The sequence below is a fragment of the Sarcophilus harrisii genome, chromosome 1 (assembly GCF_902635505.1).
Source record: "Sarcophilus harrisii chromosome 1, mSarHar1.11, whole genome shotgun sequence".
In the NCBI taxonomy this organism is placed as follows: Eukaryota; Metazoa; Chordata; class Mammalia; order Dasyuromorphia; family Dasyuridae; genus Sarcophilus; species Sarcophilus harrisii.
Genome location: NC_045426.1, coordinates 349,934,183 through 349,957,230, shown reverse-complemented (window position 1 = coordinate 349,957,230; position 23,048 = coordinate 349,934,183). Strand labels below are relative to the sequence as shown.

Here is a 23,048-nt window from a genome sequence, read left to right as displayed (position 1 = left end):
AGGTATAGCTTTTGGAGAAAAGGAGGAGGGACACATTAGTAAAACAGGTAATGCAACAATAAATTATATTGATAAAATTTTATTTTTAAAAAGATTTCTTTAAAGAAACTGTGAATTAGACATCATCTTAATAATGCATACATATCAAACAATAAGTAAATGGCAAAGGGGTCATTTCCCTTAGTAAAAGCTCTTCATCAACCATATCGTTGGGTTAAAAACAACAATAATCATACTATATCATGCAAGATGTTAATCCAAAAAAATTATAAAATATCAGGAAGATTTGAAATACGGATTTATGTCTCCTATCAATTGTAATAACCTCCATTCTAACTATATTATATGTGTATTCACTATTAATAGTAGTCATAATAATTAGCAAGATACTTTTAAATGCTGCCAAAAAATTTTAAATATCACACACATAAACTCATACCTACATACTTAAAATATGTAAACAAAATTCTCCAAATGAGGCAAAAATTTTCCAAATGAAGAATCTTAGTAAATTTAGAGATTATTGTTATAGCTATCCAAGATGCCTTACCTGTCATTTCCTACCTCCCATGAAAAGGTGAATGATTAGAAAACTTGACCTTAAAGAAAAGTTGAGAAATGTACCTCCCTTCTTTCATTGAAGGAATAGGAAATGACAGATATAAAACGTTTTATATTCTATCAACATGGTCAATATGTCAGTCACTTTTGCAAAACAGTTTTGTTTTTTAACCTTTGTAAAAAGGGAAGGCTTCCTGAAGAGGAAAAAGGGATATATCTTAAAATAAAGAATGTGGTGTAAAAGCTAAAGGCATCAAATTTTAAAAACAAATGGAAAAAAAATTTTAAATAATGACTAGAATAATTGGGCATATATATCAAATTGTTTGTCATCTTAGGAAAGAAGGAGGTAAGGGGGAGAAAGAAAAACTGGAATTCAAAAAATTTTTAAAGGATGTTTAATTGTCTTTATGTGTAATTGGGAAAAAATATTCAAATAAAACAACAATTTTTTTAAAAAATAAAGTAAAAACAATATAATAAAACAATAATACCATAAATAGAAATGTAATATATTTTGATATTATTGTTTAATAATTTAATATTTAATAAATAAATTTAAATAAATAATTTTCTATTATTGATATGTTTTAATATTTATAAGTAAAATGTTTTTTAAAAAGTTAAAGTGGGAAACTGACTGAATTTTATGTAGACTTTCATAAGTGAGGGGCACACTTGACATAAAGTGAAGAAGACCTGGGTTCAAATTCTGCCTTGGGCATTTGGATTGAGTAGTAATATGCCATGTTGACAAGAAAGCTGTTGCCCTAGTAAAGAAGAGACCTGAAGCTTTGCATAAACTTGATTATAAAAGGTTTGTGCAGTCTGCTGCCCTGTTGTATTTTAATGTTTTTTTTTTGGCCAAGTAGCAAAGTAAGTTAGTTCTTGATGCTAAAGTTGTAAATTCTTCAGTTTCTGTGCGTGTAAGCTGCCCTCTGTGCTATGGCTGTCGGCTACATGGATAATTGCAGTCAGGCAGCTTGGAATGTCTGTCATTTCAAAGGAAAATTGGTAAGGAATGAAGATAAATAGGTACAACTTATTCCTATGAAAGGAAGGAAGGAATCGCTCTCTAGAGGAAGTACTGGTATATTGGTAAATTAAGGTAATATAAAAGCAAAAGATTTGAACAAAGAAGGTTTAGGGGGGAAAAAAATCATCACATCCATAGTTTTACATGCTGAAAGAAAGATACCAGCTAACTCCAAGATCTTTTTATGATCTTGGCTGTACCTCACATCAGGGGATGTGTGGATACTTTTTAAATATCATATTATATTATACAATATGATACAATATATTATATTGTATCGTATTATATTGTATTGTATATTCTTTTTAACAGCATTACTATTATCAAGGATATGTGGTACACTTAAGGATAGCTTCATCTCCAAGCACATTGCCTGGCACATAATAGACACCTAATACATACTTGCTGATTAGTCAGTTAAGTCAGGAGACCAAATTTACATAGAAAGTAGGTAGCAGAGATAAGGTTCAATCTCTCCCACTAACAAGGCAAGCCAGAAAAGCAGTTACATGGCAGAGTGGATAGACATACCAGGCCTATAATCAGGAAGAACCAAGTTTAAATCTGAAATCTGAAGGAAAGATGTGTGTGGAGAGAAAAAGGATGTGAATGATTTGAGGGAAATAAAATCAAGAAGACTACTGATCATATGTGGGATAAAGATGGAAAGTTGATTTTTAAATTTTCAATTCCTAAATTTTCAATTCTTGTATTTACATGTTTATTTTAAATTCTTATATTTTACATTTCAAATATTTCTAAATTTTAAATTTGACATTTAAAAAAATTTAAATTTAACATTTGAAATTCTCCTGTTCTAAAATTTTTAATTTTAAGTATAAAGTTAAAAAAATAAAATAAATCTAAAGTTTTTATATTCTGAATTTTTTCATTTTAAAATTTGATATTTGAAATTCCTAAATTTTTAATGTTTAGAATTAAAACTTTAAATTTTAAAATTCTTGGATTTTAAATGTTGGCATTAACATTTTGAAATTTTATATAATAAAATTTTCAGCTTTTTAAATTTGTAATTTTGACATTTAAAATTTTTTAATGTTATACTCTTAATTTTTAAAAATATTAAGTCAAATTGCTCCCATTAATAAGGAATGCCAGAGGATCAGTTACATTACAGAGTGGATAGAGCATCAGAATTGAAATTAAGAAAATCTGAGTTCAAATCAGAAGGAAAGTAGTAAGTCTGAAATTTGGTGGTGGTACTATGAGTGGAGAAAAAGAGAAGGATACGATTAATTTTGAGGAAGTAGAATCAATAAGACTCCTAAACAGATATGAGGGAAACATGAAAAGTAAATTTTTTTCATTTTCAAATTTAAAATTTTTAATCTTTTCATTTTAATTTTTAATATGAATTTTCACATTTTATTTTAAATTTTAAAGCTGATTCCAATATGCCCTTGGTTGTATCTCTGACATTAGGGTAACCATAGATACTTTTAAGTATTCATATTACCAATGTTATTGAGAAGATGTGGCACATTTGAAGATGCCTTCATCTCCAAGCAGAGTACTTGCCACATAGCAAGCACCTGATACATACTTCCTACATAGTAGGTTGAGTTGTGAGAGTTGGGGAAAGTTGCATAGAAAATAGGTAGCAGAATTTGGGGTTCGAGTCATTCCCATTAACAAGGGAGAAGTTATATGGCAGAACAAGTCATGAACCAGATTTAGGGTAAGTTAATGATGAGTCTGAATTGTGGTGATGGTACTTTTTCAATTACTAATTTGCTGCAAAATCTGGGATACTAAGAATGTTTTTAATCTCCCAGGTCCCAAGTAGATCACATTAAGGGCAGGGAATTTAGAATAGGATATTAGAGATCATCTAGTTCAATTCCTTCCCTTTGCAGAGAGGTGATATAACTTGGCTTAGATCAAATAGGTAGTAAATACAAAAATTGGATTAGGATGTAGGTCCTTGAACTAAATCCAAGATTCTTTCCAGTAATATTCTGACCATGCCATATGCATCTTTGTGATTTCAGTAGCACCTAATGGTGACTTCCAAAAGGTTGGTATGTAATAAATATCAAATTAATGAATAGATGAATGATATTTTTAAAATTTTTCTTCAATTGTCATAGTTTATAGAGAGAAGATAGACACATGTCAGGCATTAAATAAATTCACAGATAAGGGAAGAGCAGTTCCTACATGAGATCTATTAGAGAGGTCTAGCTTAAAAGAAAAGTTATTATAAACTAAAATAGTCAGGCCAAGTTGGAGTAGGACTGAAACCTAATAGGTGGAGATAAGTGGGAAAGTGGTTGATGCAGTCTGAAATCAGAACCAGAAAGACAGGATCAGAGATTTTCATATAGGAAATACTTCAAAGTTGACAGTTTATCTGATTCATCCTGAATGTCCAAAAAATTTAGTTCTTCCACTGCAGCTGGGTGCATTCTCCAGGAAGTTCTGACACTTCCATGTGAGGGTCCACCCAACTTCATCCTGACTCAGCCACCACTACTGAGTTGTAAAATTATCTACCATCTCTCTTCCTATTACCAAAGAGTATGATTTAGTGGAATAGAACTAAAAGTATGTTATTTTGTTATTTCCACAATGCCTAGGGAAGGAGAAAGCCTCAAACTTGGGGAAATTCCGGGTGACTGTGTATGAGTTTCACACATAATGATATTACCCAGTTCATACTCTGATTGGGTAGACCCAATTTCAGCACAATGGATTGTAAAAGTTTAAGGAAATGTCAAGAGGAAGGCTCATATGGGAATTGGATTTAGAGAGATAATGCCATGGGTGATGAGGGCAATTCTAGGTAGGAAGCTATTCAGCTGACTTACTGAATGACAAAGTATCTACCACCTTTTCCACCAGTTTCTGGGAAAGTTGTTGGAGTGCACATTATAGCATGAGAGCTAAGCTTTTTGGCTATTTACACAATATGTTACAATTCTACACCTCCCACTCTCCCAGGTCCTTGATTATAACAAATGTAATGCATTGGAATGAGAGCAGAAAAAAACCACAAATAGAAACTATCATAGATTAAATCATTATAATAGAATTATGAAAAAAGTAGTAAAAAAAAAAAAGAGAGAGAGAGAGAGAGAGGTATTCTGATGGTAGCTGTATCTCTCATAGGTGTTCACAGAACAGGAGCATTTATTCCCATTGACTCTACTTTCCTCCTCAGGAATCATTCATGAAGAAAGACCAATGGGAATTCTCCATTGCGTTGACGCAGAACTTGACCCTTATTCTATGCACATTGATGGTAACACAGGAAACACTTTGCCATATTGTGCTTGCAAAGACACTTCTTTACCTGAAGAGACATTGATGATGAACTGGGGCCTTGTTTGGAGCTGAGGTGAGTGGGGGAAATGTAGTATCAAGAGTTTTCAAAACTGGTAGAACAACCTAGACAGCTTCAGAACAGAATTCCATCATAAAGTAGAACATATATCATCTTGTTTAGGATATCTCCCACTACTAGGGAAGTATCTTCTAGGTTATTGTCATCCAGTAGGTAACAATCCTACTGATATTAGGAATTTTCACACACTTTGGGAAACCAACCAGTCATCTTTACCTTAGCTCAGAGAATTTACCTCCATAACACCAACTTAAGTGTCTACCTCCCTATTAGTCAGTCAGTCAGGATTTAGCAAGGGGAAAGTGTGCTTATGCTCCCCAATTGGTGCTTATATGCTAATGGAAGAGACATATACTAGTACATACAAAATATATAAATAGTAGATATATGTAAAATATGAGAGGCAATTTGAGAGGACTCTAGTGGCTGGGATCTGGGAAAAGTCTAAAGGAAGATGGGAATTTTGCTGATTCCCCAGGTTACATGCATTCTTCTATGTCCCCATCCCTAAAAAAGCATTACACCTTAGGATGAGGGCCATTAAGTGACAAAATCTACAATTACTGACCCAGAAGGTCTACAAGCTGGTCCACATAATACTACAGTTCTAGCTAATGGAAATCATTAATAACTGTATGGTAATCTCTTAAGCAGGTTTCTTTAGTCTATTCCTGCATTCCCTAGCCAGGACTTCTTAAACTTATGCCACCTGCAACCCCTTTTTGCCCAAGAAATTTTTATATGATCCTGGGTATGTAGATATATAAAACAGGTATATAAATCAAACATTTACTCATAATAAATTATAATTTTGTGCCTTCACATTCAGTTATGAGACCCCATATGGGGGTCACAAACCACAGTTTAAAAAGCTGGACTCTAATAAAAAAATTGATATTGCCAAAAATGTACAGAGATAGACAGACATTTGCAACATTCAGAGGTTCAGATACACCCTGAAGCACAGTTTTTCAGGGATCTGAGTAAATAGCTGTGAAATCTCTAAGTGGCTACCAAGTTGTGCTACTATTGCGACTATAGCCTTCATGAACCAAACAAACAAACAAACTAGAACTGAAGTAATGATATCCAAGGAACTGAAGCAAGTAGGAAAATGGTTGGTAGGGCTGAGATTGAGGACCAAGAAGACCACATCAAAGCAGGAAGTCAAGATATAAAGAATGTCTTTGAACTGGCAATATGTCTATTCAACTTGCATCTCCATAGATTCAAGTATTTAAGTAAAATGTTGTGTATTCCCTGGCCAGTTCTAATGCTTCTGTATGCTTATGAATGGAGCCAGAATGGTGCCCAGAGATGGTATCAGGGTGGGTAGGTTCTGAGTGAAAGCTATAATAGTGAAAAATCAGGATGGGCTAGTCATGTCAAGACTAGTCAGTATTTAAGTATCTAGTAAGTGCTAAGAACTGAGAATAAAAAGAAAGCTCTAATTCCCATCCCTACTCCCCCCCCCAAAAAAAAAAAAACAATCCCTGCTTTTAAAGAACTCATAGCTTAATGGAACAGATAATTATGTACAAACATAAATATTCATGTACATATATCTGTAAGCATGTATACATATGTTTATATGTGTGTATATGTAGACATGTGTTTGTGTATATATACATATGTATATACCTATATACAGATATGTATACATATATGTTTTGTGTATATGTGTGTGTATATGAAATAATCAGCAGAGGAAAGGCACAAACATTAAAGGGAAATCAGAAAAGGTTTCTTCTAAAAGATGGGATTTTGGCTGGATCTAAAGAATGTTAAGGAAGTAAAGATCTGGAAATGAAGAGGAGAACATTCCTGATGTGAAGCAAAGCATTAGGAGTTTAATTGCCATGTTCATGGAACAGTAAGGAGGCTAGTGTCATTGAATTGCAGGAAAGACAAGTTCAGTTAATAAAACGTTTATTACATGGAGGGCAGTAAGGACTAAGAAGACTGGAAAGATAGAAAGGATCTTATGAAAGCTTATGAGAGGCCTTAAAAGTTAAATATTACATCCAGGAAACTGGATATAGCAGAACACTGGAGTTGATGCATAAAAGTGGTTCAAGGGCAGAGCTGAAGCTGACACCAGGCCCCAGGTTCAGCATGGTAACTGCCTCTTTATCACCTTCCAACCAGCTCTGTACATATAACCCAGTGAGTGAATATATTATAGATTTTTCAGTCTCTGCTTATGAGTCAATTTGATCTATTGGAGAGAGCAATGAACGAAGAATAAGATCTGAGTTCAGATCTGGACTTTTCTACTCACTGAGTTATTAACTAGGTTTGTGACCTTGTCAAGGAACTTCACACTCCTCAGCCTCAGTTTCTTTATTTGGAAAATGAGTCTGTCCAGCTCTGACATTTTAGAATTTTTCCTCTGATGAACATCCTCTGGCCATCTCACTTGCCCTTCACAGTTTGATCAGATGGGTAGAGAATAGAAATGAAATACACATGTTGCCATTTATATGTTACTAGCAGCCCTGGGCTGAGGGGGGGGATTTGGTAGGGGAGGGAGAATGTGATTAATAGAAAATATAAGGCCTTGGTGATTATCCAAATTCCCTAAATTGGGGGATCATCATTATTTAGATGTGTCCTTCCCATCCCGAGCAGCTAAGGAGAATAAGAGCAGCATTTTTGGATGGATGAGAATGAGTTGCTTAGATTTACTTTCACCTCATCCTGCATGCAAAATCATACCATCCCTTTCTTCTGGCTCCTCCTCACTTGAGGCACCACAGAAATTTAATAAAGATCAATGGTTAGTAGAGAGTGGGAGCTTTTGTAGAACCATTACCCCTGCCCAATCTTTCACGGTAATAAGTCAATGGAAAGCATTGGAAAAGATATTTTTATATTTTTCCACAAAACATTACCAGAAGTTCTTGTAAAAAAAAAAATGTAATCATGATAGAGAGCTAGCAAACAATTTTTTTTATTATTATGGTTGCCAGGAAATGCAAAAATTCAAAACATGTCACAGAATGGAATCAAAAGAAAGTTAGCCACCTCTTTTTATTTATTTGTTTATTTGGTTTTAGGCACAAGTGATATCTGCTTTTTAAAAAACAAAGTGTAAGAGTAGTTTTGGTAGAAACTCATGGTTACTGAGTAAACCAGGAAGCAATCAAACTAACATTACAATGCCTATCTTGGCGCTTTTTTCCATCTGGCTAAGTTATTTTTACTTACTCATCTTCCTTTCAGCTTCCAAAATGTTTTCCTGGAATATGTTCATGGGGGGTAAGAGGGGAACTATTTATAATCTAGAATAATGCTCACTCTCATACTAAGCACATCCAGTGGCTACTTTCCATAGGCAGAGGAAAAAAACAACAAAAATGAATTTCAAGTGAATAAATATATTCCTCAAGAAACACAAGTTCCAAGGAATACAGAAATTCCGAGGAATTTGGAACCCCTAACACCTTCCATGTCCAAGAGAATCACAAGTTAGAAGAGCCTTTGACCATCTGAAGATGAGCCAAGAAATGATGATAGCAGCATGGAGAGTAATTAAAGTTGACCTTAAAGTTGAAGAAGAGAACATTGACTTTATGTTGTGTGCATAAGAAGTATAGAAATTTTGGGCTATTGGTAGAAAGTAGGACAAATACCCAACGGACACCACTAAAGTTTCTTTCAATTCTAGTCTTACTGCAGAATTAATTTACATAACAATCAAAGGCATAATGGTCATTGAAAATAGTCTCATTATCCCAATTCCATTGGGTTTTGCTGGAGTTTTGCTATAATCCCTGGGATGCTTTTATGAGGAGCCAAACTCCTAACCCATGGATATGAGGAATTAAAAGGAATTTCAAACCATGATTCAGAAAAGGAAATAATTAAAAGAGGAGAAAAGTGTCAATAGAAGAGAATTTCAAAGTCTAGACTTTAAAATGCCTGATGTGCTAGAAAGACTCAACAACATGTTAATACAAGTATGAATTGGTCCAGCCATTCTAAAAAATAATGTGGAATTGTATTCAAGAAGTCACCTAACTATGTATATTCTGTGACCTAGCAATACCTCTCCTAGATATATATCCGAAAGAAACTAAATAAAAAAGGAAATTACACATTCGCACAACATATTAGCCAAACATTTTATTATAGCAAAGAATTAAGAACTAAAAGAGTTCCCATTAATGGGGGAATGGATGAACAAATTTACCGAATCTGAATATGATGAAAAATCATTGTACTCTAAGAAATGGTGAAAGGAGCTCATGTAGAAGTGAAGAATAGAATCTAGCGGATACACATTTTATAGGAGTTGCCTTATAGCCAGTCACTTATGCCTAGAGTCTAAAGAGTGGTGTTTTTTTTTTCATTCTCTCATATCTCTGTCAATCTTTTAACAAGGGCTTATTTAACATTTAACAGCTGCATAGTACTATGCTATATAGGGGACTTGGGGAAAGATGAAATTTAGTTAAGATAGCATGTCCAGATAAAGGAAATTAGGTAGTATAGTGGATAGAATGCTGAGCCCAGGAGTCAGAAAGTCTCATCTTCATGAATTCAAGTCAGCCCCGGATCACTTAACCCTATTTACCTCAATTTCCTCATCTATAAAATAAGCTTGAAGATATCTTTGCCAAGAAAACCCCAAATGGGGAGACAGAGAGCTGGACATGATTGAAAGGAATGATCAAAACAATGTGTCTCTATCCTCATGAAGCTTTTCTCTTCATCCTTTTCCCTACCATAGACATACATCACCATGGAAAAGATAAGATTGGCATATATGGATGGGGGTGCAAATTATATCTCAGAGAGACTAAATGCATGCCTAAGTTAATGATAAATGTGATAGTAATAATTAGCTGACAAGAATCTTCAGGAAGAAATGGTTCAGACTAGTAGAAACAAAACTGACAGGAGTTAGGCAAACTTTTCCAGATCTGCTACTAATTTGCTGTGTGACTATAAGCAAGTCACTTAATATCATCATACTTTGGTTCCCTCTCCTCTAAACTGAAAGTATTGCTCCCACCTATATTAAATGGAAAGAAGATTATTAAGTTGGATAACATTTGTGTAGAGCTGTAAGCTCTATCTTGAAAGATATCATTTCCGTACAATGAAGAGCATCAGAAGATTCAGGAATCAAAGAGACTTTGCATGTCACTTAAGATAGACATGGATGTAATGTAAGTTCTTTGAGGGCAGAGAATGTTTTCATTTTTATTTTTTTAACCTGAGGATCCAGCAAATAGTTGTCACTTAATAAATGCTTGTTGACTAAATAACTGATTGATCTAATCCAACTCACTCTTTTTACAAATGAGGAAATACTGAAGCCCAAAGAAGTGAAATATCTCTCCCAAAGTCTCACTCTTAGAAAATGACAGAGGTGGGATTTGAACTCAAGTCCCATGGCTCAAAAGAAATTGCTCTTCCAGGAATTGGAAACTGAGTGGATGCCCATAGTTGGGGAATGGCTAAATAAATTATGATATATGAATATAATAGAATATTATTGTTCTATAAGAAATGACGAGCAGGCTGATTTCAGAAAAGCTCAGAAAGACATCAACTGATGCTGAATGAAATGAGTAGAACCAAGAAAACATGGTATATATCAATTACAAGATTATGTGATGATCAACTGTGATGGACTTGGACTTGGCTCTTTTCAACAATGAGGTAATTTGAGGCAATTCCAATAGATGAAAAGAACCATCCACATCCAGAGAGAAAACTATGGAGACTAAAGGTGGATCACAACATAGTATTTTCACCTTTTTTACTATTGTTGTTATTTGTTTGTTTGTTTCTTTCTTCTCTCATTTTTTCCCCTTTTGATCTGATTTTTCTTGCACAGGATAATAAATGTGGAAATATGTTTAAAAGAACTGTGCATGTTTAATCTAAAAAAGAAAGAAATTGCTCTTCTGATTCCACCACATTTCACTATGTCTCTTCTTCATCAAAAGTGAAATAAGGAAATAATATTTGGGGGATGGAGGGAGGACAATCAAGGTTAAGTGATTTACTCAAGATCACAGCTAGTATCTGAGACCAAATTTAAACTCAAGTCTTAATTCCAGAGGTGGTGCTGTACCCATTGTACCACCTAGCTGCTCCAGGAAACAGCACTCTTTATCTTTACATTTGTAGGTGTCTCTGTCCAGAGGGCTTTGGGAACATTCAAGATCCAATTCCCAAAAGAAGTTTGCCCTTACATGCCATTGATCCTCAAGACTACCAGAACACTCTATAATTTTAAATGATAGAAAACTGCCTAACAAAATGTAGTTTTTATCTGCACTTCATCAATTTGTTGTACAACAATGGATTAACCAGTGAACTTTTGTGTTTCTGTAAATAATGTAAAAAAAAAATTTTAAAGCCTAGTCACTCTTTATTAATCTGCCCAGAATGGGCAAAATAGCAGGCATGATTCTTTCCTGTGAAAAAAAAGCACAACAGCAAAGACCTTTCTGGTGACCCTACTTATTGCCAGTTGGCCTCTGCTGTTGCAGCTGAATTTCACTGAAGCAGACTTTTCTAATCAGGCTGTCTTCTGGGAAATGCCTGGTTTTCCTTTGGAGCCCTTGAAACAGAGATGGACTGCATTATCCAAATCCACAGCCATTGGAGGACTCAGGGAATTCTAGCCCTTCTGGCTATATCTGTCATAACTCACAGTTATTTTATGTGGTATCACATCACTCACATTTCACTGCAAAAAGGGTCTGAGAATGCCTAACAAATAGCTGTCCTTACTCAACATTACATTATTAGGGATGGGATCCGAACAAATGGAGCCGCCATACTGTCAGAGGACTTACATGATGTTCTTCAAATCTGGAATTTACACAGAAGATGTGTTGATGAGTGACCAGGGAATGCTTTCCATCATTCTTTTAATTAAAGCCATTCCAAAGTCAGTTTCCATTGTGGAGCATATTTTCATTATTTACTCACTGTTTTCAGCAAGGAGATAGGCACAAAATGTTTATGTGGGGCATCCCTCAGCTCAGCACTTTAATTTTTCCTTCATTTCATGATTTGTACATTTCCTGTAACCTGGTTCTGCCCAAATTTGCAGATAGAAAGAGAAACATTATTTGAAATATTTAGGACTTAATCTGGAGACATTTTTGTACAGTTGCAGGGGATAAGGGATGGGAGTGGGGGGGGGGGGGAAGCAAGGAGTCAAAGTATGAGATTTATAGTCAAAAGACCTGGATGAAAACCCCAGAAATGTCACTTACCACTTTGGGCAAACCATTTGAGTTTTGGGGAACTCCTTTTTCTATATCTGTTAAGAATAAGACTAAATGAGGTCCCTTCCAGGGCTAAGCTATGATTGATTCACTTTTGAGAAATAAAACAAAGAAGTTAGATTAGATAACTCCAAAAGCCCCTTCCAGCTCAAAAAATAAAGGAGCTTATTATCCTTATGGCATTTGTAATTGTTTCTATTTAAAGATCTACCTATTTGATAATGAAAATCTCTATAAATCAGAGGTGGGCAACACATGGCTCTAGGACCCAGGTGGCTGCTCTGAGCTTAATATATTGCAGTGAATAATATTGCAATAATATAATAAAAAAGAACATAAATTGTGTTTTCTGTCAGTATCATTAAAAATGATTTTGCATCATTTTGCAAGTCCCCAAATGATATTGCAATGTAGAAACATATAGCAACTGTCTGTATAGTGGGTAAGATGGAGGTGGAAGATGGAGCGGGCAATGCCTTACATAATACCCTTTAAGTCCCTAACAAGTATGATTGACAGTAATAAAACAGTAATGTGGTATAGTGGGAAAAAAACACAGGACTGAGAATCAAAAGACCTTAATTCATATTCTGACCTTACTACTCGCTACCTATATAGCTTTGAGGATATCAAGTCAACAACCTCTCTGTGTCTCAGTTTCTTCTATAAAATGAGGGAAGGAGCTTAGACTAGGTGACTTCTAAGATCCCTTTCAGCTCTATGCTATTATCCTATTACCTCTTCCAAGGTATTTGAAGGAGACAGATCATTGGAAAGGACTTAGTTTATCTTAAATAAACTTTCTCATATGTGGCTGTGAAAGCTCCTTGAATGAGTGAATCTAAGAGACGCATGGAGATTCTGACAGCTGTGGTGTTTCTTTCTGGTTCTTTCCTCTAAGATCATCAGAGTAGTTCCAGAAGATGTTTATGGGTATTTGTGTCAGCAAAGAATTATAGTTTATGTTGATCCAGAGCCCATACAAAGCTAAGCCCCAGAATTGAGGCATTAACACCATTCTCAAATAATAATAATAACAATAATAACCCATTATACTAATTCTTCATGGAAGTAGACTGATATTGTGAACCAAATATATAGTAGTTACATAAAATTTCCACTGGTCTAGGCCTTAAAAAAATCAATATTCTACATCTAAGAGAAAACAGTAGTGCAAAAAAAATTAGTAATAAGTTAAATACAATGCATGGTGATATAACTTCTGATGTTCATTGTCATTTGAAGTGGCCCCACAGAGAAGCTGCTTTGAGTCAAGAATAGAAAAAGAACTGTGACAATATAGGAGTTCTGACTTAAGAGAGCCTATCAGAATCCATCTGCAGCCTCTCAGAAGTACTCCTCAAGCAAGACACCCTGGCTACACATGTTCACGGGCCAGATTAATAGGACAAGCAAAACAGCGAATGTGTAAAGCAATGTGTGTTGCACCCGTGACTAGCCCAGTACCTCATAAAATAGAGGGGCAGGGGACAGATTCCAAGTATAAACAGGAAAACTTCAAAAGCTCTCTCCTACGTGGATTCCATTCTCACCAGATAACTACCCTCCAGGATGAAGCAAAATTTAATTTCCTGTCAGTTTATGAACTCCCACCAGGAATGTGGGTAATAACCCACATTAACCATTAAAGTGACTTTAGGTTGGGTGTGTGATTAAAATAAACACAAAGAAAGAACTCTTCTCTATTGTGCACTTTTCAAATGGGGAGTTAAAATAAGTTAAAACTATATTACAGATCACATTCCAACACCACAGATATCATTGCAATGACAAGTCCCATATTGCTAAATTTTTTCCTTTATCTGGCCTATAACCCACTTTTTTCAGAGGAATAACTAGTATGGCCAAAGAATGGAGAATGCCTGAGAGTTTTCTATAATAAAACTTAACCTGTAATTCCAGGAATATGATGAAATTATTTGCATAAGAAATTTTTGTGCAAATGAATATATTAAACTAGAAATCGTTGTTCTTAGAATTCTTATTCAGGTATGAGTTAGACTAGATATCTTTTGAGGTTCCTCCCATTCTAAGATTTTACAATTTTGTTATTAGAAAGAACAAATATTCCTTCTCATGTCAAAAGGGAAAAAAGTCTATTGATCCACATTGAAGTGTCCAGTAAGTTACAATTTTCCATATATTTTCTTATACCTTTATTAGGGTTGGAGTGAGGGCTTCCAAGATGATGGTGACAGTGGCAGTGGAGAAAAGGTACATATATGAGAGATGTTACAAAAGTAGAGTTTACATAATCTAGTAACAAATTGGATTTGGGAGATGTGAGGTAAGAAACAGTAAGAGGTTGGATATAAAAATCTAAGTTGTGAACCTGGATAACTGAAAATATAGCATACCCCAACAATAATAAAGAAATTAGAAGAGGGAAGGATTAAGGGAAAGTGAGCTCTGTTTTAAACATGTTTATTTTAAGATGTCTATGGAACATCTAGTTTGAGATATTCAATGGGCAGTGGGAGATATATAACTGAAAGTCATCAGAAATTGCTGGATAAATAGATTTGAAAATCATCAGCACAAAGATGATCATTGACTCTATGGCAGCTGATGAAGTAACCAAGCAAAAGAGTATAGTGAGAGGAAAAAAGAGAGCCCAAGACAAATCCTAGGGAGGCACCTTGAGTTAGCAGATATGATCTTGATGAAAATGCAATAAAGAAGACTGAGGAGGAAGAGTTAAGAGGCAGGAGGAGAGCCAGGAGAGAGAGCAGTATAGTAAAAATCTAGAAAGGAGAGAGTAACCAAGAGAAGAGAGACCAAGAAAGAAAAATTTTTTTTAAAGTCACTAAACTTAGTAATTAAAAGATAGATCAGGGGCAGCTAGGTACTACAAGGGATAGTGTAACTAGCCCTGGAGTTCGGAGGAACCGAATTTCAATCTGACCTTAGATACTCTCAGTGTGACTCTGGGCAAGTCCAAAAGGAAAATAATGATGAATTACTGGTAACTTTGGAGAAAGAAGTTTCAGATGAATGATGAATTCAGAAGTCAGATAGCAGAGAATTACAAAGAGTGAGAGAAAAGAAATTGGATGTATTGATTATATATGTCCTTCTCAAGGAATTTCACCATGAAAGGGAGGAGAGGTATACGAGAATTAAGGAACATAGAAAGTACATAATAAATGCTTGGTAAGTGATTGGTCCTTTAATAAAACAGAAGACTTAGGTGTATTGTTCAAAGAATTTCAATAGAGGAACACTTCTTCCAACAAAAGAAGAAGTGAAAAGAAGTTAACCAGTGAGTTATAAAACATGTTAAATATAGGCATTCACTTTGATCTTCCATAACACAAGCCGTACACAGGTCAGGGATATAGTAGCATCAGAATGAAGGATAAGGATGAATTCTCTTTTACCAGTGACAAACACACACACACACACACACACACACACAAAGCATGCACATGCACACTTGTGCACACAGACATACACACTTGCAGAAGAAAAAAAACCTTTTAGGTATGTCATACTTGGCAAGGCAGGAGCAATCAGAATCAACAGGGATTTGTGAATTGGGGTCTCATTCTGTATGTTCTGCATCAAGCCTGTTTGGTGCATTCATATTCAGACTGAGCCACTGTTATGGAATTTCAATTCCCAAATTGTTCTTTTTTTTTATGAATCTTCCAAATCTGGACTAGGGGAATTGGGATCTTAATCCTTCTCTTTGGAGAGGTTACTCACTGTTTTGTCTTTTTTCTAAGTCATAAATAATCTAACTTAATCACAGGAAATCAAATCTAATCATAGAGAAAATGACCTGATGGGATCCTTGGGGTCTTTTATGATGTATGTTTTATATCCTGTTCTCTTTGTCTCATATGAACATACCATAAATATTTCATTTCATTGAAATGAATGGAAAGATTCTGCACTTGGAATGAATTGTTAGCCCTGTTTATTTCAATAAACAGCTAAACCTCTCAGTGCTCAATAAAAATGAAGTCTGACATTTTGCAGAAAACATAAAATCTGAGATATGCATTTCTAAGTTGATTGATGTATCCAGGTTCATGTGACATTCCTGGGAGAAAAGTCTGTTTAGGTTTTCATGGCCAGTGAAAAAGTGTCCCTTCAAGGAACCTGCTCCAAATTTGCCACAATCTATCTAATTCTCAGTTTGTGCCTAATGAAGACTTTCAGGTTCACTGAACTCTAGAATTTCTTCCAAACAACAGACATTAAAGGGAAGATTGTGGGTGGAATAGAGAGGGGGGAGGAGAGGACTCAGAAAAAGTAGAACAATTTACTTTGAATAATTGTACAATTAAAATGGGATGAGGTCAGCTAATATATCCTTGAAACATAACAGTGTTTCTATACTCTTAGCAACTGGGTCTGGGAATATTTTAAAGATTCAGAGGAGTTATGCAAAATTTAACTGTATCTATACCCTAAAAATAGTTATCTGTCCATTTCAAATGAAGAAAATTAACTTACTTTAAAAAATGACAAAGCTATCTCTAGGAACTTGATTAGCCCATTGGACTAAAGGTTCAAGAGTCACCTCTTCTAATAGCCTCGGGTTATATTGACATTACTTCCTGTATACCTAAGGACATAAAAGGGACTGCCTATGTAGAGTGAAGGCTTTCACATGTGATGTATGTCCCAAGACCATGAGAGTCACAGTGGCTTGCCCTTTTGATCCCAAAGCCAAGTGTTGCAGTGTCTTTGGTGAATAGTCTGTGCTATTATTATATTTCTATGCTAAAACTAATTAAACAGCCTTTTGTAAACTGTTTAATGACCTATTATTGTCTCATTTAGTTTTAGCTCCAAACCTAAATTAACTCCAAAATTAAACTAAGTCAGGCCAGTCCATTTTAACCTTTAGGCTTTACCTTTCCTATTGGCCACTATAGCCAAAACATCTCAGAGTTTATCCTATTCAAACTCATAAAAATGAAAGCAATCTTCTACATACTTAGCAAAGTTAAACATTCCCAAAATCTTAGGGCTAGAAAGGATCTCAGAGTTCAAGTAGGTCAACCCATACATGAATCAGAATCTTTATTACAAAATACTCTGATTACTAAGGAACCCACACCCTCCAAAGCAGCCCATTATACTTTTTTAAAACTTCCAATTATTAGGAAGGTTGTGCTTATATTGAACTAAAAATCTGTTTCCTGTACCCATCACTCCCATTTTTGCCCTCTGGTATTGTAAAGAAAAATTGAATATTTCAATCATAGGTGATCTCTTCATATTCTTGCAGTCTTTCCTCCACATTCCTTCAACTTAGTTTTTTCAATTGCTGCATCTACAACTTGACTTTGAAGCCCCTTATTTAGGTGGCACAATGGATAAAGGGCTGGTATGGGAATCAGGAACACCTGAGTTCAAATGTGACCTCAGACACTGTGTGATCCCAGGGAAATCATTTCATTTCTGCTTGCCTCAGTTTCCTCAGCTGTAAAATGGAAATAATAATAGTGGAAATCCCATTAGATTATTAGATGAGGAAATTGGAATTGGCTCAATTTCTTCAGATGTAAAATGGCAATGGGAATAGCATCTCCTTCCCAGAGTTGCTATGAGGATCAAGAGAGATAATATTTGTAAAACTCTTACCAGAGTACCTAGCACTTAATAAATGCTTGCTTTTCTTATCTAGATTTATCACTTTATCAGTGCCCTTCCTTACTTAATTATAGATATTCTCTGATCAAGGCAGAGATAGGACTAGACTTATAGAGTGATAGATTTAGAACTAGAAGAGATGTTAGAAGTCATCACATTCATATTTTTCCTTTTGCACATGAGGAACTGAGATTGAAAGAGTTTGAATGGTTTATCCAAAGTTACATAGGCAGTAAGAAATAGTTCTGGGATTTGGATATGGGTCCTCTGTCTTCGAATCACATTGCTGTGGAGAAAAAAATTCCCCACAACAATAGTCAGCTCTGGTTTTGGATGAATGTATGCATGCATGATGGATGGATAGACAAATGCAAAAGTCTATTTTAATTGCTCATCTACAAAGTACTACATTAAGACCTGGGGATACAAAAAGAAAAGTATGACAGTTCTTGCTCTTAAGGAACTAAAAAATCTAAATTTTAGCTACAAATCAGGTGGAAAGGTCTTAGGGTCTTTAGGGATAAGGAATATGGCAATTCATCTTTTTAAATGTCATTTCCATTAGTAAAACCATATTTATTTCTAATGTTGAATCTTTTGACAATGTCCAATCTTTGGTGCTAAAAAATTTCTTTTCCCAATTGTTAATAGCTGTGACTATTGAAGAGGCAGGAGCTAGATCACCTACAGACCAGTTGCCAGGCCACATCTCCCATAATACTTGATTCCCTGGATGATGGCTGGACTAGAAACAGGATCAAAGGATGTAGAATATGCTACTGCTGGGACTCTTGTATTCAGGATCCTAGATTTTCTTTTTCATTCAGAGTCTGAAAGGAGGTGCTGATGGCAGTTTGATTTATCCAACACATAGTTCTAATCATGTTGTGTGTTTCTAAAGTTTTATTGAAAGCTTTTTGTTCTTGTTGGTCAGTCCTTTTTCAGTCATGTGTGACTTTTCATGACCCCTTGGCAAAGACATTGGAGTAGCTTACAGTTTCCTTCTCTAGCTACGTATGAGGAAACTGAGGCAAACAGAGTTAAGTGACCTATCCAAGTCACATAGCTTGTCTGAGTCATATTTGAATTCTTGGCTCCTGGCCTGATCCAACCCCATAAATACACACACACACACACACACACACACACACACACACACAATACCTTCTCTCTTGTAACAAAGAGAAATAGTTCAAAGGACACTGACAAAACAACCATGTTTGACAGGATAAACAACTTAAAACTCTGTGATCTTCCACTCTGCTACAGAAAGGAGGGCGATATTTTCATCTTGTGTACCCTAGGATTAAGAGTGATCTCTACAAAATTTTCAGAAAGAAGAAAGGGAAGAGAATGGAGTGACTAAGAAATGCAGGGAGATGGAATACAGGAAGGGGTGATTGTTGTTGGGGGAGAGGAAGAAACCAAGCCACAGCCTTTTCCTTTCTGAGAAGAAAAATTCAAATAGATCAAAAACAAAAATCACATAGCAGACAAGGAGGTTTCCCTGTTTTTGCTTCAAGAAGCACATTGAGAAAGGCATCCCATTGCCAAACTGCTACCTACCTAATTGCTATCATCATTGGAGCTAGAAAACATGGCCAACACAAACTTACTAAAAAGCCAGGGAAGAGAGTAGAAGAAAGTATAAACATATAAGGAAAAAGTTGAAGGAAATCTTAAAGTTACCTCAATTTAGGCAGTGCAAAAATCTTTAAAAATTGATAGTGATTATTGCAGACTGTGCAATAAGCAGCCAAAAGGAATATGTCTTTTCTTGTAGTCCTATAAAACCTGGAGTGAGCTTGAGCAGTTTCCTTGATTCAGTGATAAAACATGAAATTACTCCAGGTGAAAAGATGAGAGAGAAAGGGAAGGAAATTGTCTGAGAATATGTCACCAAAATTAGTCAAGATCACATCCACTAAATGGAAGAAAAATATGAACTGAGTCCCTGCAAAAAACTTTTTTTCTCATTAAGCAAAGTATGTCCTTCACTACTGGTGGAAACATTTCAAGAACACCTAGATAGCATATATTTTGATGGGTTACTCCAGTGGAAGTGATGGGAAAGACAATCAGTAACCAAACTCACTTTCAAGCATTATTGAGTGTCAGAGAAAGGTGAGTACAGTAAGTCTCTGTTACAAGACCTGGGTTACCATTCTGGAGACAATTTGGAACTAAAGTTATCAAACTGTGCATACCCTTTGACCCAGCAGTGTTACTACTGGGCTTATATCCCAAAGAAATCTTAAAAGAGGGAAAAGAACTCACATGTGCAAAAATGTTTGTGGCAGCCCTCTTTGTAGTGGCCAGAAACTGGAAACTGAGTGGATGCCCATCAATTGAAAAATGGCTGAATAAAGTGTGGTATATGAATGTTATGGAATATTATTGTTCGGTAAGAAATGATCAGCAGGATGATTTCAGAAAGGCCTGGAGATATTTACATGAACTGATGCTGAGTGAAATGAGCAGGACCAGGAGATCATTATACACTTCAACAAAAATACTATATGATGATCAATTCTGATGGACGTGGCCTTCTTCAACAATGAGAGGATTCAAACCAGTTCCAATTGTTCAGGGATGAAGAGAGCCATCTACACTTAGAGAGAGGCCTGTGGGAACTGAGTGTAAACTACAACATAGCATTTTCACTCTTTCTGTTGATGTTTGCTTGCATTTTGTTTTCCTTCTCAAATTTTTTTCTTTCTAGATCCAATTTTTCTTGTTCAGCAAGAAAACTGTATAAATATGTATACATATATTGGATTTAACACATATTTTAACATATTTAACATGTATTAGACTACCTGCCATCTAGGAGAGGGGATTTGGAACAAAAGATTTTGTAAGGGTCAATGTTGAAAAAATTACCCATCCATATGCTTTGTAAATAAAAAGCTATAATAAAAAAGAAATTATAATAAAATCAATAACTATTTTTGAAAAAGACCTGAGTTACCTGTAAAATGTATGTCTGCAAGCATCTAAAGAAGAAAAAAATAAAGAAGAGTCCCAGGCATTCAATGAGAAGTATATATATTTTTTAAAAAGCCAATAATCAATTTGTAGTTGATTTATCCTATGCCTGTGAAACAAAATGCATTGTGCTTAGTTCTGACCATCATGACTGGGGCTGACCTGAAGTTTCATATTATGATATGGGAAATCCAGACTTTAAGAATGAAAGGACATTGTTTTATACAGATCCTTTGTGGCTTATAAGTTCTTCACAGAGAAAATACTATATAGATAGAGTTAAAACCAGAAAATAAAGTGTTAGATGATTAGGGTCATATTAGAATATTCAACTTGTGACTACTCTTGAAATGATTGTTAAACAAATGCCATTCTAAGGGAGGAATAGGAAGATAAAGTACAAAGAGATGGCCAGGATAGTCCTAGAAAGTGAAAAAGTACACTCTCACAAATTTTTCAGTAAGGCCATCAATATCTAAAATGTTACTAACAAAAGATGTGATACAAAGGTTAGACTGACAAGAGGAAGAAGATACAGAAGGGAAGAAACACTCTTTTCAGGAATATAAAATTCAAAGGACTGGAAGCAAGGATGTTGGGCTCTTTTTTGTACTAGACCTCCAGCCATGCATTGTAAGGATATTAAGTAATTCTCCATACATAAAGTGTCAGCTTGGACCACACTGAAGACAATTTCCAATCCAGATTCTCTACAAGATCCTTAATACTTCCATTGCAGATTATGCGGTGATTAATTCTGATGGACTTGACTCTTCAACAATGAGGTGATTCAAGCCAATTCCAATAGACTTGTGATGTAGAGAGCCATCTACACCTAGAGAGAGGGTGTAATGGGAGTGAATGTGGATCACAACATAGTGCTTTCACTTTTTTGTTGTTTTTGCTTGCCAGATAATCATTGGATCAAAAGATATCAATAATTTGGTGACATTCCTTTCTTAATATTGATTTCCAGAAGGTTTGGAACAATTTGTAGTTCTACCAGCAATATGAAAAAATTAATCATTGGCACAGATTATATAAGCAAGAATGAGAAATGATCAAACAGCAGCATGATGTTTAGTAAATACAAGGATTCTAACTGGTGGTCTAAGGACAAAAACTGAAAAGCAATGTGCCAAAAAATTAGGTTTAAAACATTTTGTTGTTCAGTTATTTTTCAGTTATGTCCGATTCTTTGTGATCTCATTTGAGGATTTTCTTAGCAAAGATTCTGAAGTTGCCATTTCTTTTTTTAGCTTATTTGATAGATAAGGAAACTAGGCAAACAGAGTGAAGTGTTTGCCTAGGGTCACATGGCTAGTATCTGAGGTTGGATTTTAACTCAGCCCTTCCTACGTCCAGGTCCAGCTCTCTATTCATTACCATCTAGCTGCCCTATTTTATTTTCTCCCACTATATTATTTCTCTTGGGGATTTCATCAGCTTGCATTATTTCAGTTATGCTGGCCATTCAGATGACTCTCAGATCTATCACCTACATCTAATTTCTTTCCTCAACTCCCTCTAGTATGGCATTTCCAATTGTCTAGTAGATATTTCAAACTAGAAGTTGCATAAACATTTTAAGCTCAACATATCCAAAACTAAGTCATTGCTATTCCCCTAAAGTCCATTCCTATTCCTACTTTTTTTCTCTCACTCTCACTTCTTTATGACAATTGAAGTCAACTTGAAATCTCTTCCTTCTTAATTCTAAGATCTTCTCTCTCTTGATCCAAATGTCCAAAGTCATCATGTAAAATTTTCATGACCCTGGACAACATGCTCTGGTGTTACCAACTGCTTCCTAGAACCATGGGTGGGTCACTGACAATCTGATAAACTACTTTGCTGCATAACTCTAACTTCTTCCATTGTCTCAACTATGGGGCACCATTTAAGGACTAAAATTTGAGTATTTTAACAATGTTTCCTCATTTCTTGACTTGTATCATTTCTCACAATTTTCATAAACCAACTGCTTTCACCATCAATCATCTACAAACTGAGTCAGAGAAGACAAGTTCAAGAAACATATATATATATATATGTATATATATATATATATACATATATATATATACACACATACATATATAGCTGGCAAAGCCTAGGTAAATCAGAAAGTCACAATTTTACTGCCATTTTCTTGTAACCTAGCTCCTTTAGTGGCAAAGACTATCTTCACTCTTTCCTTAGGTAT

The 23,048-nt window shown here is 35.2% G+C and overlaps 1 pseudogene; it reads left to right on the top strand.

Annotated features, from left to right (window-relative positions):
• Nucleotides 1-14,787: 14,787 nt before the first annotated feature.
• On the top strand, nt 14,788-21,593 carry LOC111719066 (annotated as a pseudogene).
• Nucleotides 21,594-23,048: the final 1,455 nt, after the last annotated feature.